Source organism: Eptatretus burgeri, unplaced genomic scaffold (genome assembly GCF_056783735.1).
Source record: "Eptatretus burgeri isolate ZD-2024b unplaced genomic scaffold, Ebu_testis_v1 Ebu_testis_scaffold_53, whole genome shotgun sequence".
Classification (NCBI taxonomy): domain Eukaryota; kingdom Metazoa; phylum Chordata; class Myxini; order Myxiniformes; family Myxinidae; genus Eptatretus; species Eptatretus burgeri.
Window position 1 is genome coordinate 105,947 of NW_028222003.1, and position 15,876 is coordinate 121,822.

General features: G+C 44.6%; 1 long non-coding RNA gene across 1 annotated transcript; it reads left to right on the forward strand.

Annotated features, from left to right (window-relative positions):
* The first annotated feature begins 10,091 nt into the window (after nt 1-10,091).
* Nucleotides 10,092-15,039, forward strand: LOC147007671 (uncharacterized). The gene is made up of 3 exons (XR_015053993.1): nt 10,092-10,242; nt 13,672-13,864; nt 14,499-15,039. It is a non-coding gene; the product is annotated as an uncharacterized LOC147007671 (long non-coding RNA).
* Nucleotides 15,040-15,876: the final 837 nt, after the last annotated feature.

Genomic DNA, 15,876 nt, shown 5'->3' on the forward strand with positions numbered 1-15,876 from the left:
AGAAAGGGCTGTGCCTCTGCACAACCAAAGACTTGGAGAACATTCTCATCTTGCCGAATGAGCACCTGAAAACTCCTGATTATGTGGACCGGTGCAAAGATTGAGTGGACGGACAAGTGCTACACAAACCCTGACAGATCACGACCAGTGAATGGACATTGAACCTTGTGGAAGTGCCTCGTGTGAACATGGCAGGCTTGGTGATATATTGTGTGATCCACGGCAGGCTTAGAGAGAATGCATTTTCATGCAATAACTTTGGGAACCAACCCATCCCTGGTGTGAGACAAGGCTTCATGGTCATCATTCCAGCGAGGAGGTACACTATTTGACATTTATACTATTCTCGACATTTCAACTCGTTCCTTCATTGATGGGTTTGATCAAAAGACAGCATGTCGCACTTCACAAACATTCTGCTCTAATCGCCCTATCATTTCACCAAAGTAATCTTCCATCTGCTTGGAAGTCAGCTAAAATCACCTTCATCAAACTTCCTCACTGCTTATATGTGGTGATGTGGATTTTCTTCACCCACCCCATTGTGATTGTTGAAGGATTCTTCCTGGTTGATTGTGGAATCCTATTTAACTTCAGGCAGAGTTTAAGGTTTGTCCAATTTGGTTATAAAATCCTGCATAAAACCCACCGACACTGACAACCGATGTCCACCCAAGTCCTTTCTTTGTGAAACAATTTATTTTCTAATTATCCACCATACACTTCTCACCCCCGTACACTGCACACGATGAACTTGAGAATCCCCATTTGTTGCAATATTATTTGGTTCTATTTTTATTTATTCTTACTTTTAGTTAACAGTTAAACCAACCAGATTCAATTCACTTCCACATTACATCAGAGAGTTTTATTCTACCTTGATACTTGATCAGTTCCAAGGAGTAGAAACCACGAGATGCTATACATCCTCACGTGCTTGCACGAAAACAATTTTACATTTCAAGGCATTTTATACCTCCATGGGAGAGCAGTGGGGGTGGGGGCTACCAACTCAGACTGCACACGTATCCTCTCAGTGCTGAGAAGCACACGACATACATTTCGAGGCAAAGGTTCGCCGTTATCAGCCCAGCTCACACCGCTCCAGAGAAAGACATTTTATCAACATTTAGGGCAAAAGACTCTTGGCTAAAAAGGACAGCCAATTCAACTTATAGCATAAAACTTACATTTCTCAAACCCCATTTGTTACAATTTAGAATACATTATTATAAATTTTTCCTGCACAACATGACGACACGTCGGTCCCAAAGCAAGCATTCTGACTGGGCAGATAACTCATCTCTATGATGTAAATATGGTTTGTACTCTTCTGAGCCTGGTATATGGGACCAATCACCAGTCATAACACAATGCTTAGGCCGAAGTCACATTTGCTCTACGGCGAGGATACGGCGGCCGTACGCCCTCTGAATTGACAGAAATGTGCGGTGGCCACAGAATTTCTGCGGTGGCCTCAGGGTGACCCTACGCCATTTGGCTATCTTTTACAGGCCGTAGGGGTCACCGTGGAATTATAGTGCGGAGTTATAACTTTTTTCATTTCTACGTTCGCCGGAGCAATTCGACAAGCCAAAAAAAAACTGGTAAAAAAAAAAAAATTTACCCACTCATTACCGACCGTCTGGCCGCACGGTCACCTTAGGCCCTCCCTGCGATCCCCCTGCGGTCGCCTTGCGGGCACCTTGAGGCTACCTTGCGTCTGCCTTGAAAATTCTATGGCAGCCGCAGGGCCCCCTTCAGGTCACCGTGCGACATCAAATCAAAGACCGTACGGCAACCCCACGTTTTCGGTCTCCAAAATTTCTAAATATGCCGTGCGGCTCCCCGAAAAATAAAATCATATGTGACTGCTACATTGTGTGACCGTGGAAATACTGCGGCCGCCATATAATTGCTAGTGGCCGAAAATTTTGGAGATCCCACGGCCGCCGTGGCAAATGTGACTCAGACCTTATCCACACACAACACATGATCTCTGTTCGACCACAACCTCACATGAGCAGCAGTGACTGGAGAATTGTCACTCTCAAACACATTCATAGCTCATGCAAGGTCAGCAGGTTGAAGGGTATTGTTACTATCAGTAATGGGTACCAGTAGTCGACTGAATGCGTCAGCACAATTTCCAGTGCCAGGCCTGTAACGAATAGTATAATTGAAACCAGACAACATCAAGGCCCACAGCTAAACACGTGATGAAACATTGGTGTTGATTCCCTTGTTCCCTGAAAGCAAGAAGGTGAGCGGTTTGTGATCAGTTTCAAGCTCAAATTTATGACCAAACAAATACTGATGCATCTTGGTTACCCCAAACACAGCCTCATGCTTCTTTATCAACCATTCCATGGGTATTTCAGCTTTCGTCAAGCTTCTGGAAGCATACGCAACAGGTTGTAACTTGCCCGACTCATTGGCTTGTTGTAACACACAGCCTACCCCACAGGTACTGGCATCACGTGACAATACAAGATGCTTACATGGATCATAATGAGCAAGCAACTTGTTAGAACACAATAAACCTTTCGCTTCCTTGAAGGCATCATCCTGGGCCTTGCCCCAAACCCAAGTTTTCCTTTTCCGAAGTAACTGCTGTAGGGGTTCTTCCACTGTGCTCACCCGTGGCATAAAACTGCCAAGATGGTTGAGCAAACCCAAAAAGGAACGCAATTGTGACATATTTTCTGGTTTGGGTTTTGTTCTTGATTGCTTCGACTTTGCAATCACACGGCATGATCCCAGCGGCAATGACTCTTCTGCCGAGGAATACAACTTCGGGCGACAGAAACACACATTTCTCACGTTTCATTCTGAGCCCTACTTTGTACAAACGACACAAGACTACCTCCAGGTTACTCAGGTGTTCTGCAATGTTGCAGCCCATGAGCAGCATGTCATCCTGAAACACGACAGTCTTTGGCACAGATTTCAATCGACTCCATGTTTATGCCTGATATTGGCTTAATGGTTTGGGTGTCGGACTTTGGATCCTTGGGTCCTGAGTTCAAATCCCGCTCAGCTGTTGAATTAATACCAGGTGGGGTAAACTCGGCCTGTCATCCTTCCGAGGTTGGCAAAATGAGTGCCATCATGCTGGTATACTGTGTCGGAGTGGTGACCCATCTAGGATTGTGCCCAATAGCCAAGGAGACTGCTAAAGCAGCACCAACGCTCTGCACAGAGTATGGTCCCGATCTCCTTTCTCCTCCTCCTCTCCATGTTTATTTGAAAGATGGCAGCTGCTGAACGTATTCCAAAAGGACAGCGATTGTAGATGAACAGCCCCTTGTCAGTGTTGATGCACATGAGTTTCCTTGACTCCTTATCCACCTCTTGTGTCATGCAGACAGATATCACATCCAACTTGGTGAATGACTTTCCACCAGCGAATGTCGAAAACAGGTCATCTACTTTGGGCAGTGGATACTGATCCTGCATGGAGTGGCGATTTATGGTCACCTTGTAGTCCCCGCAGATCTTCACTGTCCCATTACCTTTCAGGACCGGAACAATTGGACTAGGCCATTCATTGAACTCAACAGGAGAGATGACCCCTTCACTATGGAGTCTCTCAAGTTCACACTCGATCTTTTCCCTCATCGAATAGGGAACAGACCTTGCTTTACAGTTGATGGGCTTTGTTTCCGAGTCCATGTGAAGCTTTACTTTCATCCCGATGAAGAATCCAATTCCTCGCTCAAACAGAGATGGAAACTTATCCAGCACTTGAGCACAACTGGAAGTCTCCACGGAAGACAGCTTGTTGATCGCATGCCAGTTCAGCTTTATGCTCTCAAGCCAGTTCCAACCGAGTAATATAGGTCCATTGTCTGATATAACCCACATTGGCAGTTCATAAGTCACAGCATCATAAGACACACTGACACGAAGCTTGGCCTTCACTGGACTCAATTTGGGCTTCACAGCCTCATTATCCCACAATTTGTCAATTGTCTCCTGGCTCAAAATTGACTGACTCGCCCCTGTGTCCACTTCCATTGACACCTGCTTGCCATTCAGCTGAAGACCAACAGTTATCGGTGCGGTGCTGCCATGGATTGCATACATCTCACACTCCTCACCATGCAGTGACGACTCATCAGCTCCAGCAACATGCTCACCATCATCCACATGATGGGTGGTGCCAATACTATAACCACTGCTGGATTGGGAACACCTCTTTTGAAGATGCCCGATCTTGCCACATCCGTTACATGTGTACCGTTTGAAACAGTACTGGTGAGTCATATGATTTGCACCACAACAACAACACAAGTTCTTGGGGCCTCTTGCTACCGATGAAGCGGGTTCAAAACACACAATTGGCTTCGATGTAGCTTTATACGAATGTAGAGCAATCAAATTTACAGTATCTGCACTTGAAGAGTTCTGGCTCTTCGACGAGATCTCCTTCAGGTTTTCAGCAGTTGCCAAACACACCTGTGCAATCTTCACTGCTTTTCCTCGATCAGGGTCATCTTCTTTTGAGCAAGGAGTTTTCGTAAGATGACATCATGATTTACTCCAATCACAAAAATGTCTCGGACCATCTCATCCAGCACAGCACCAAACTGACACGGTTCTGCTCAACGGCGCAAATCAGCGACAAAACGGGGAATGTCCTAATGTTCCTGGCGAGTGTGTGAATAAAACTTATACCTTGATATGATTAGATCAGCTTGATATGATTCCAGGATATATTTGAAGTTTGCGTAATACCTAGTCAGTTTATTGTATCACATGGTGTAATTGTTGAGCTGACAAAGGAGATTGGAGAGTTGAGAGGAGTTTTCCAGAGAGAGAGAGAGAGAGAGAGAGAGAGAGAGAGAGAGAGAGAGAGAGAGAGAGAGAGAGAGAGAGAGAGAGAGAGAGAGAGAGAGACAGAGACAGAGAGAGAGAGAGAGAGAGAAATATTCCTTCCCGAATCTACACGATTTCATCCAAACTTCAAGGACTATGATTCATGAACCTTATCAGGTTAACATGTCGGATCACCAATTCCAAAGGTTAAGGAAACGTGTTACTCGGGCTGGTAAAGAGGTTCAAGGATAACTAACAGGATGGAGATGAAAGTAACATCCCGAACATCAATGGAGGCCACAGGTGTGTGCGTCGTCTCCAGGTGTTTCAGCTCTTTCAAAATGAAAAAATTGATGTGTTGATGTTACAGGAGACGCATGAAAATCAGTCTTCTGAGGATGAGTGGAGTAGAATGTACAAAGGTTGTCTCTCTCTCTCTCTCTCTCTCTCTCTCTCTCTCTCTCTCTCTCTCTCTCTCTCTCTGTCTCTCTCTCTCTCTCTCTCTCTCTCTCTCTCTGTCTCTCTCTCTCATCTGGTGTGCTTGTTGAGGCCAAGGCTGGTGTGGCAATAGTGTAACATCCTGGACTCCAGTTTTCTAAGAAAACTTGTCAGGAAATTTGTAAAAGTTACTTACTGTGTGTGTAATTTGTCAGTGGTAACCAAAAGATTTGCCTGACTAATGTATACTGTCCCAGTGCTAACTCTGAAAGAGTTGCCTTTCTGTACAAGTTAGCAGAGTTAGTAATCACCATTGATTTGACTATGTTGTGTCTGGGGATGACTACAACTTCACGCTCAACCCACAACTTGATCGGAACACTTGTGAGCTTCATCCACCCAGCACAAGGCCTTTGTCACAGCTCGTTAAAAGTTTAAACTGGTGGATGTGTGACGGGTACAAAACCATAACATCCGTCAGTGTACCCGGGTTTGTGTGTCAAGAAAACTTCAAACGATGGCTCGCCGAGACAGATTTTATGTTAATCATGAAATCTCTTCGACGGTTCGTTGTTGTCCTCCCAGAGTGATATGAAGCATGAACTGCAGGATTATTCTTCTAAATTATTTGCAATAAGAACTGTGAATGAGGAGAACAGGAATGTAATGTTTGAACTGCTGGGGCGTTCCATGTCAGGTGTACACATTTTTCAGCGAAATTTTGACACATCGTCTCAGATTTCACTTTTTTTTGTGCAAGTGTTTGTATCCACGGTAAAACATTATGTGTCAATTTTCAGACCTGGGGGCCAATAGGGGCCCATTTTCGCCCCCCCCCCAAATTTGGGTGCCCCAGTTGACCCACAATCTTCCAGTGGCCATATCACAGGTTGTAGTGGTCTGATTTGGATGATCTTGGTATCAAAATGCTCGTAAAAGCGAGATCTTTCGAATCGTGTGAAGTAAAATCACTCAAACAGTAATTCAAAAAGTTATAGTTTGGGGTGCCCTTTGACCTTGGGCCCCCGCCCTCCAGCCAAACCGATGATCCTGATTTTTTTCGTGTGTAAAGAAATCTTCTAAAGGGGCTGTCACACCTTGACGTTTTAGCCAGCGTATGGCAACGTATCAAAATGTTTATAAAACGCTGGCGTACACTGAACTATTGGTGTTTTTCTTTAAAGTTTTTGGCGTATTCATAACGAGTTAGATGTATACATAACGTATCGTAACGTACACAGAACGTTTCGATAACTTATACCAACGAATGCTTAGCATGTTGTCAGCGTTCACAACGTATGCCCAACGATAGTCTAACGTATGCATAGCGCGCGGCAGCGTATCGCCGACGATCACATGGCGTAGCCTATTAAAAGGCTGCCGCTCGACGATTCAAATCATAACCGCACCAGACATCGAAGTGTCAAGGCCCTGTCACACCTTGACGTTTTAGCCAGCGTTTGCCGACGTATGAAAAATTTGCCGAATACGCTGGCACACGTCAAATACGTTATGGGTAAGTTTTGTATACGTTAAGAGCACGCTGGCATACGTCGTGGTACGCCGAGCACGTCGACAAATTTTAAGCATGCTCAAAATTTTTCCACGTATGACTCACATGTTCCGCATATGCTGACCATAAGTTGTAGGCATGTTATGCGATCGTTGACACACGTCAACACACGTTACTTGAAAGTTACTCATAAGTCGAAACACGTCGAGGTAATGTTTAGCGTACCCGAAACACGGGTAAACATGGAGCAGGCTTATCTCTTCAGCTCGGACATTGTGGGTGATCGGTGGTTCACTGACGAGGTTTTGAGCTTCTTCTTGTGATGTAATCTGGTTTTTTTTAAAAGTGTCAAGTCCTCACACATGTTTGTGCACATGTGTATCATTCTGTGGTGTATTTGACATGAACATACATCCTTGCTTATATTGCGGTGGTTGAATTTATTTTTGCTGTGAAAAGTTTTTTGTTTGGATTTATTTTTGTGGAGTGTGCTTATCTCAGTCGATGTCTCTCATGCTGTCAGGTTCTCATGATCCTGATATGGGAGAGAAGAGGGGACGATGGCTCATCCTGATGGCTTAAGGAGCATATCTCAACAGCTGCATGTGTATTTGGCTTCACAGTTCTGTTTATTTCTGACTATTTTATTTCATAAATTACACATATTTACCTTGCAATCCACAGCAAACTTTGCGACAGATTACAGCAGAGAATATTCCGACAGAGTTTCGCAGTGTGCCCATGCGGAAATGTCGAGAAACGGCTTGTGGTGCTTTCTGGTTGTTTTGGGTTTTATCTTCCTCCGCGTGGCGGAAGGGGGATATTGTTGTCAGCCGTGTCTTTCGTCCGGCTGTCCGTCCGTCCGTCCGTCCGGGCGTCAACATTTATAGCTGTGAGTGCGATAACTCATAAATTGTTCGCCATATCGATTTGAAATTTGGGTCACACATGCACCACCTGAAAAGGAAGAACCCTATTGATTTTGGGCATGGCCGGTTCCAAGAGGGCCGACTCTGGCGGCAATCTTGAAAAAATGTTTTTTCGCCATATCAATTTGAAATTTGGGTCACGCATGTACCACCTGAAAAGGAAGAACTCCATTGATTTTGGGCGTGGCCGGTTCCAAGATGGCCGACTGGGGCGGCCATCTTGAAAAAAATGTTTTTTGTAATAAATGGAAAACCGCTTATCTGATTTCAATTATTTTTGGTTGTTACGTTCCTCACCCCTGGGGAACTTTTTCGAGATGATGACCAAATGGTGTCTTGTTTCCAATTCAGCTCCCTCATCATTTGGAATATGTATGACCTTTTTTATTCAATGGCGGGGATTCCCCATCTCTGATGGTATATTTTGTTTTTGTTTTTATTTGGTCATCTCCTCGAGCATGACCTCATAATATGGGTGTCAATGTCCGTCCGTCTGTCCGTTCACAATGAAGCTGAAGCGGGAGATCTGGTCATTAGTGATCCTGATAGAGGTCGATGAGACGTACACGATGGTATGACTTTCAAGGTCACCGAAGGTCAAGGTCAATGTCGCGAGGCCTTTGAAGTTGCGAAAATGACGATTTTCAAAATCTATCTCCTCCGACATTTCTCAAGCGATCTTGAATTTGATTGTAGCATATGAATGTATGGGACAATATCTAAATTTGTTCGGGCCGGATTTTCAATATTCGCTTTTGTTTTCGTGTCACGTGACTTCAAAGTTTGCAAAAACTGCCCTACCTTCAGGAGGCTATATATTTTCTTGCGGAGATGACCGTCACTCCCGCACGGGGGTAATTTTTATGTTCATTTATTCCTTTGCTTGTTGTCTAACTGTGTGTGTCACCACTGTCCGCTTGTTGGCCGATCCCCCTCGCTCTGCCAAGGGCCTCAATCTTGAATTTAAATAAAGTTTATTCTCCATTTTAAACTCTCTGATCACTTATAAACACAACTTCATGGAAGACTTGCCTGACTGACTAAATTGTGCAGATCGTGTTCTGTGGATTTTAATTGCTTTTATCTTATTCTTTGGAAGGAAAATAAACCAACGATGGAGGGAACCTCATGATGGAGACACCTCTGTTCCACAGTACATGTGCTTATCTTGATTGCCATCTCGGTTTTACCCAGAATGCTTTGACCAGCAGTGGTTGTTTCATACTTTTCTCAGGTTGGCCAATAATATTGAAGTTTCATGAGCCTGCACTAACGAAGTGAAAAACGGGGTTAATTGATTGGTCCTGTCTGTGCGTGTCTGCATTTTTTAATTCCCTTTTCTGTGTGACCGCTTGTCAGATTGAGACGAAATTTTCACCCGAGGTGCAACTTCTCATGTCAATGTTATAATGATAATTATGACGTCATCGGTCACGTGGTTCGGCAGCCATTTTTTAAAATATAAAGCCTTTCATAAATCTCAAACGGCTGAACAGATCAAAGAGAAACTTTACAGGTATGACCTCTTGTCCATGAGGTCACATGTCATGTCTATGATGTCATAGGTCACATGGTTTGGCCACTACATTTGATTTACCATCAAACATTTCAAGATCGTCTTCTCCAGAACAGCTGGGTCGGTCTGGGAAAGTTCACACACGTCCTGTTCCCCAATCTTTGGGGATACCATCATGTTCATGCATCACATGATTTGTCAGCCATATTTGATTGAAGGAAAATATATAATGACGTCTCTCTCTTGAACTGCTGCATCAATCGATGTGAAACTTCAAAATTATGATCTCATCACGATGTGGAATACATGTTTTAAATTTCAACCTGATTGGACGCATGGTCTGGCAGCCAGACTTATTTAATTTCTTGAATCTTGGTTCTTTGTTTTTTCTGGAAAAGGTTCACTTGGCTGTACCTGGATGGGGTTGATGGTGGAGCCATTGCAGTTAAATCCCAAATCCTATCCAAGTTCCTCCTGACGATTTCATCTTCGCTTTTTGCTTGTTCAGGTTCCTTCTGATGACTCCAATGCAGTACCTATTTTATTTGGTCTTCCATTTGATTTTAATTTAATTTTTGTTAATTACAAATTTCCCACCATAAATGATGACACATCAAGTCCTTCTCAAGATTCTGTGGGGTAAGTATTGTCTGAATACAATCTTGTTTTTCATTTTTACATGTTTTCCGATATAAAGTTCACAGAAACCTTGAACGACCATCAAATTAACCTCATCTTTGTGATAATATTACCTTTGTGTGTGTCTCGGTGTGCTTACATCAGATATCCTGAGATTCTGTCATCTCGCGAGATTATGAAATGAAACATTGTTTCTGTTTTTTAATTTAACCTCTGAATTTAGTTCTATCTCTTGATTAAATTTAAACCTCTTCATAATCTTATTATTGTCCTCTTGCTTTGAAGAATAGGAAGAAAGGGGGACAGAGGTGGGGTGAGGGGTTCGAAGCCTTGGGGTTGGGAGGGAGTGACGCTGAAGACTTGGTGTGGTGGTGTGGGTGATTTAAGTGAGACATTATTCTTTGGATAATATTGTTGAAGTTACATTTTACATGACACAGAATTTCCACAGGTACGCTACCTGCTCGTTTACAATCATGCTTCAACAACATGACTTCATTCTCATTCAACAGTACAGGAGTGAAATCCACTTTATGTTCCATCAGGTTCGGTCAGGTATGGGAGCATGTGCCAGAACAGCGCGTCCACTTTCCACCGGTACTCCAGGGGCCTCCGTCTGGCCATCCCCGAGGCAGATGCCTGGCCCATCCCCATCTCCTTGAGATGCCGGTCGACCTGCTGCAACCACGAGGCACGTGTTCGGACAATTGGCCTCCTCCACTCACGAGACTCCCTCGCTCAGAGAATCTGGTGAGCAAGATCAGCGTCAGGAAAACGATCGTTGACCTCTTTGGTGTAAAGCCTGACTGCTCTGGATGCTGGTGCTCAAGCAGATGGTGGCGAACCCTTTGAAGAATTATCCAAGCAAAGACCTTGCCCGGCACTGAGAGCAGCATCACCCCTCGGTAGTTGTTGCAGTCTTGGCGATCACCCTTCCCTTTCCAGAGAGGGACAACAAGGCCCCTCCTCCAATCAGTTGGGATGATGCCTGTATTCCAGGCAGAGCACAAAACTGCATGCAACGACACGAGTGCAGCATTTCCACCAGCCTTGAGAGGTTCAGCATGGATGCCACAGATCCCTGGAGATTTACACCGTTTCAACTGGTTCACCGCAGCCAGTGTTTCCATAAGCGAAGGTGGACCACAGTTGATTGGAGGGTCAGCAACAAGGATTGTAACACCCTTGATGTCCATCTCGACAGCTGGTGGATCAACCTGGTACAACCGCTAAAAGTAACCGGCCCAGCGGGCCTTCACTTCAGACTCCTCTGTCAAGAGCCTACCACTCTCTGCTCTATCTGCAGTGCTCCGAGGGATGGGCTTGGATGAACGCAATGCGCGAATTCCCCTGAAAGCGGGATGGGAATCACCTGTCCACAGGTGATGCTCTACCCCCTCACAGATTCCTCGCACATCGGCCTCCTTGTCCACCCTCAGTGCACGAACAGTTTTACGCCTCAGCTCCCTGAACAGCTCAGCTCTGCCATTCAGCCTGGCCCTGCGACTCTGGTCAATGGTATCCAGTGTCCCTTGAGAGACAAAATTCTTCTTTGCCCTTCAGTGAGTTCCAAGACCTCCACTAGCAACATCAAGGACGGTGGTCTTGAAGGCACTCCACAACTCTTCAGGACCCCCCAAAGCACCCAGACCCCATAAATGTCCACTCAGCCTGTTCGCAAACTCCTCAGCTACCCTCTCATCCTTGAGCTTGCCAACATCCAGCCTCGGCTGGAATGGTACCATTCTCCCGGATTTAAGGTGCAGCTTTAGAGTTGCTACAACAATCTGGTGGTCAGTATTGAGGAACTGAGCACTCCGGTAGACCCTGCAGTTGTGGATCATCCTGCAGCAACCATCAACGAGGACATGGTCAATCTCCTTTGCCACACCACCAGCGTTGGAATACCAAGTCCAACGATAAGATTGAGGACGCTGAAACCATGAACCGGTCACCCAAAGTCAATGACTTCTTGCCAAGTCAAGGAACTTCGTGCTCTTCAGGTTCACAGTTCCAGACCCACGGGGACCAACACACATCTCATAACCATTCCTATCAGTTCCAGTCGATGCATTGAAATCCCCCAAGACGAGAGGAGTATCTCACCAAGGGCACTGATCAACCACAGACTCAAGCGTGGCATATAATGCGTCCTTCATGGTGAGATCACTCACCTCAGTCGGAGCACAAACAGAGACCAGGGAAATGACACCTCAGGAGTGAGGAATTCTTAATCTCATAATATGCTTGTTGACTGATGTTATCTCAATTATCATTGGAGTCAGATTGTTGGACACAGCTGCAGCAACTCCTTGGGCATGGGAACCATCAGAGTGACCAGAACAATAGTCGGTATAATCACCCGCCATGATGTCCCCACAATCCGGTCTACAAACCACAGAGAGTGCTGCGATACCGATATCCAAACGCTTGAGCTCAGATGATAACAGAGACAGGTGATCACCCTCTCTTAGAGGTTGGACATTCCAGGCACCCACCGAAGGGACCGCCTCAGGTTAACCCAAGGAGACTGCAGTCTGGTGGATGAGACCTCAGCTCCACTCCGACACACTCTCCCGCAATCTGACCTGGGAATGTTACCCCGTGGTTTCCCTTCTATCATCAAAGATTGGGGTCCCGAAGGCTTTGGCCCAAACCCGTTATCCGGTGAGCTGCCCTGTGAATGGGAAGCTGCACAGGAGGTACTCCCACGGAGTGGGTTTTCAGATTTTTTTTTGTGCTTTTTGTATGTTTTGTGGAATGAAGGGTTTTACGGTGGCCGGAGTGCAAATCCTGCCACCAACCTCCTAATTAAAAGTATCCCAACTGCAGGAGGACGTCTGTAGACACAGTTGGGCACTAGAGATGGATGGCTGATGGCTCACAAGGAGCTCCGCCGCCCTTTGACAGGTTTTGTATTTAATCCTGCTGGATGTCCATATCATACACCCTCCTCACCAGAAAACCTGGTTGGGCAGATGGTTTAGTCGCCGACAACCCGACCATGGATCAGGTTAGTGCAGGTTTAGATGGTACTTGCAGCAAGTCACAGATCTAGTCTGACCTGACCTGACGATAACAACATCGACTGACCGATATACGAGAAAAATACTCGATTTTGCAAGTAACAAATGCAAGACTCTCTCCTCTGGTGAGGGTAAAAAAAACTACTGAACCAAATCCAACCAAATGTTGCATGCTGCCTCAGGGTACCCAAAGTATGGTTTCTACCTGGGGAGCATAACTGGTGAGGAAGTTCAAGGTGTGGGAGGGGGTGACACCTGGTGATTGTCGGCACAAATCATCTTCTTGAAAAAGAAAGTTTAAACAAGCTGATAATATGCATTATGGTGATGTTGAAATCTGAATGAGAATAATTATAAATTTTCAAAATGTTTCATTTTACTCGTTTTAAGCAGAGGTTCAAACGAAAGCAAAACACTGAGCTTTGCAGTGAAGTGCAGGTGATTTTTACTCCTGTCACATATAAGTAGTGATGAAGGTTGATGATGGTGATGTTGGCTGACTTCCAAGCAGATGTAAGATTACTTCAGTGAAATGAGACGGTGAATTGAGCAGAGTGTTTGTGAAGTATGATGTTCTGTCTTTTGATCAAACCCATCAGAGAAGGGACGAGTAAAAATGTCTGGGATGGTATAAATGTAAAATAGTGTACCTCCTCACTGGGATAATGACCGTGGAGCTTTGTCTCACTCCAGGGACTGGCTGGTTCCCAAAGTCATTGGATGTTAATGCGTTCTCTCCGAGCCTGCTGTGGTGCATAAAATAAATCACCAAGCATGCCATGTTCACAGGAGGCACTTCCACAAGGTTCAAAGTCCATTCACTGGGAGTGACCTGCCAGGGGTTTGTGTATCACACGTCTGTCCACTCAAGCTTCGCACCGGTCCACATGGTCGGGAGTTTGCAGTACCAACAGGTGCCCACTCGGCAAGATGAGAATGTTCTTCAAGTGTTGTTTTTCAGAGGCACAGCCCTTTCTCTCAGGTACTTTTACAAATCTTTCCACCTTGTATCAGGAGCTTGGTGAGCTATTCCAAGTAACAATCCTTATCTCTCACACATAATGTACTTTATGGTTCCCCGAACACCATCATTTCTCGGGGTTTCTGAACATGTGCACCGAGCATTCTGGGTCAATCACATCATTTTGAACGTCATCCATTGAATATTATTTTCTTGTTTGTGTGAAATACCATTGTGATGTTGCTGAAAGATGTTGTATTGATTATTTTTTTCAATTTAACGTTTATTCCTTTTAATCCCATTTCCAACACTTTGTCATGAACATTTCAGATTATTTAGCTTCTGACATAAAGTTACGTCCGTTGTCTGTCGCTAAATTGGGTAAAAATAAATGCCAATTTTCAACACCACAAATAGCACCACGTGATCGATTAAATCCCTGATCAATTCAGCCACAGTTTTAATGCACAGGTGGGTCTCACCGAGCAACAGGTGGAACTAATATCCAAGGTTGCATATCCAACTTCTAATATCCAAGGTTCTAATATCCAACTAATATCCCTGGAGTGAGACATCGGGGGTTGCAATACTGACTGATAGTTTCTGATATTAGTGACGGATTAGTAATTTGAACCATTTCCATTTGTTCTTGCAGACCGAGCTTGGTTTGACACGCCGCCCGATCTGCCCATCCATATTGCACAGGATCGGTACCGGAGGATTGGAGAGTAGCAAATGTAACACGATTATGGAAGAAAGTATCCAGAGAAGAATTGGGGAACAATGGACCTGTTAGTTTGACTTCAGTTGTGGAGAAGGTGTGTGAGACATGAATTAAATCTTTTCGAGTTCTATGAAGCAGTTTCTGATCGGGTGGATGATGGAAAGGCAATGGACATAGTATATCTCGACTTGAAGAAGGCATTTGATAAGGTACCACATCGGGGGTTGCTCGGCAGAGTGAGGGCTTGTGGAGTGTCTCGTCAGTTCGCTATTTGGATTACAAACTGACTTAATGATCGGAAGTATAGAGTGGGAGGATGTCAGTAGAGGGGTATCTCAGGGATCAGTACTCGGACCATTACTATTCGTTATTTACATCAACGATTTGGATAATGGGGTAAAGAGTAAGCTTTCCAAATTTACATGACACAAAGCTTGGAGGTACGGTGGATAGCAGAGGGGGTGGTGATCAGATTCACGAAGTGTTGATACTTGCATAGATTAGGCAAAAGATTGGAAGATGGAATTTGACCTGAGGTGTTGGGGGATGGGGTAAGGTTTTCGGGATGTGAAGAACAATGAAAATAGAGATTACAGGATGCAAGAGGTAATTTTGGAGCATGTCACACAGGAGAAGGATCTGGGGGTGGTAATAGATCTGGGAAGTGAGCAGGCAGCACAATGCCAGGCAGCTACAGGTAAAGTAGATAGGGTTTTAGGTTGTAGTTGGAGGGGGATCATTTACAAATCAAAAGAGGTGTTGTTAACATTGTACAGGAATTTGGTGAGGGCCACATGTAGAATCTTGTGTGCAGTTCTGGTCACCACGACAGTGGATAAGTTTTAAATTAGAATTAGATAGGTTGCTGGAAGTTATGGGGATAGAGGGTTGGAGGGATGTTGACAGGACTTTTCGGAAGTTTGAGCACTGATGGGTGATTGTGTGCATGTGTACGGAGTGCTGTTGGTGGGGGTCTCATTAAGGGGTGTTGTCTGGTTGATGGTGTGTTTTTGTGTTTTAACCAAGCCCATGCCCCCTCCCCTGAGGGAAAAAAAAACACAAAAACTTCAAAAAATCACAAAAACACTTTATTTAAAAACAATTTTTAAAAACTTTGCATTTTCTTATTAACCTCCGCTATCGAAGATTGGAGGTTACTGTTTTCACCCCTTTCTGTTTGTTTGTTTGTTATCTTGCCAAAACGAAGTTTTTGCAAGATCTGTTACTTGGTAAGTTTTTTTTTTTGTTGTTGTTTGTCTGTAATCATTGGATTTTTAACCTTTATATCACTCTGAAGAGCACAATTCTC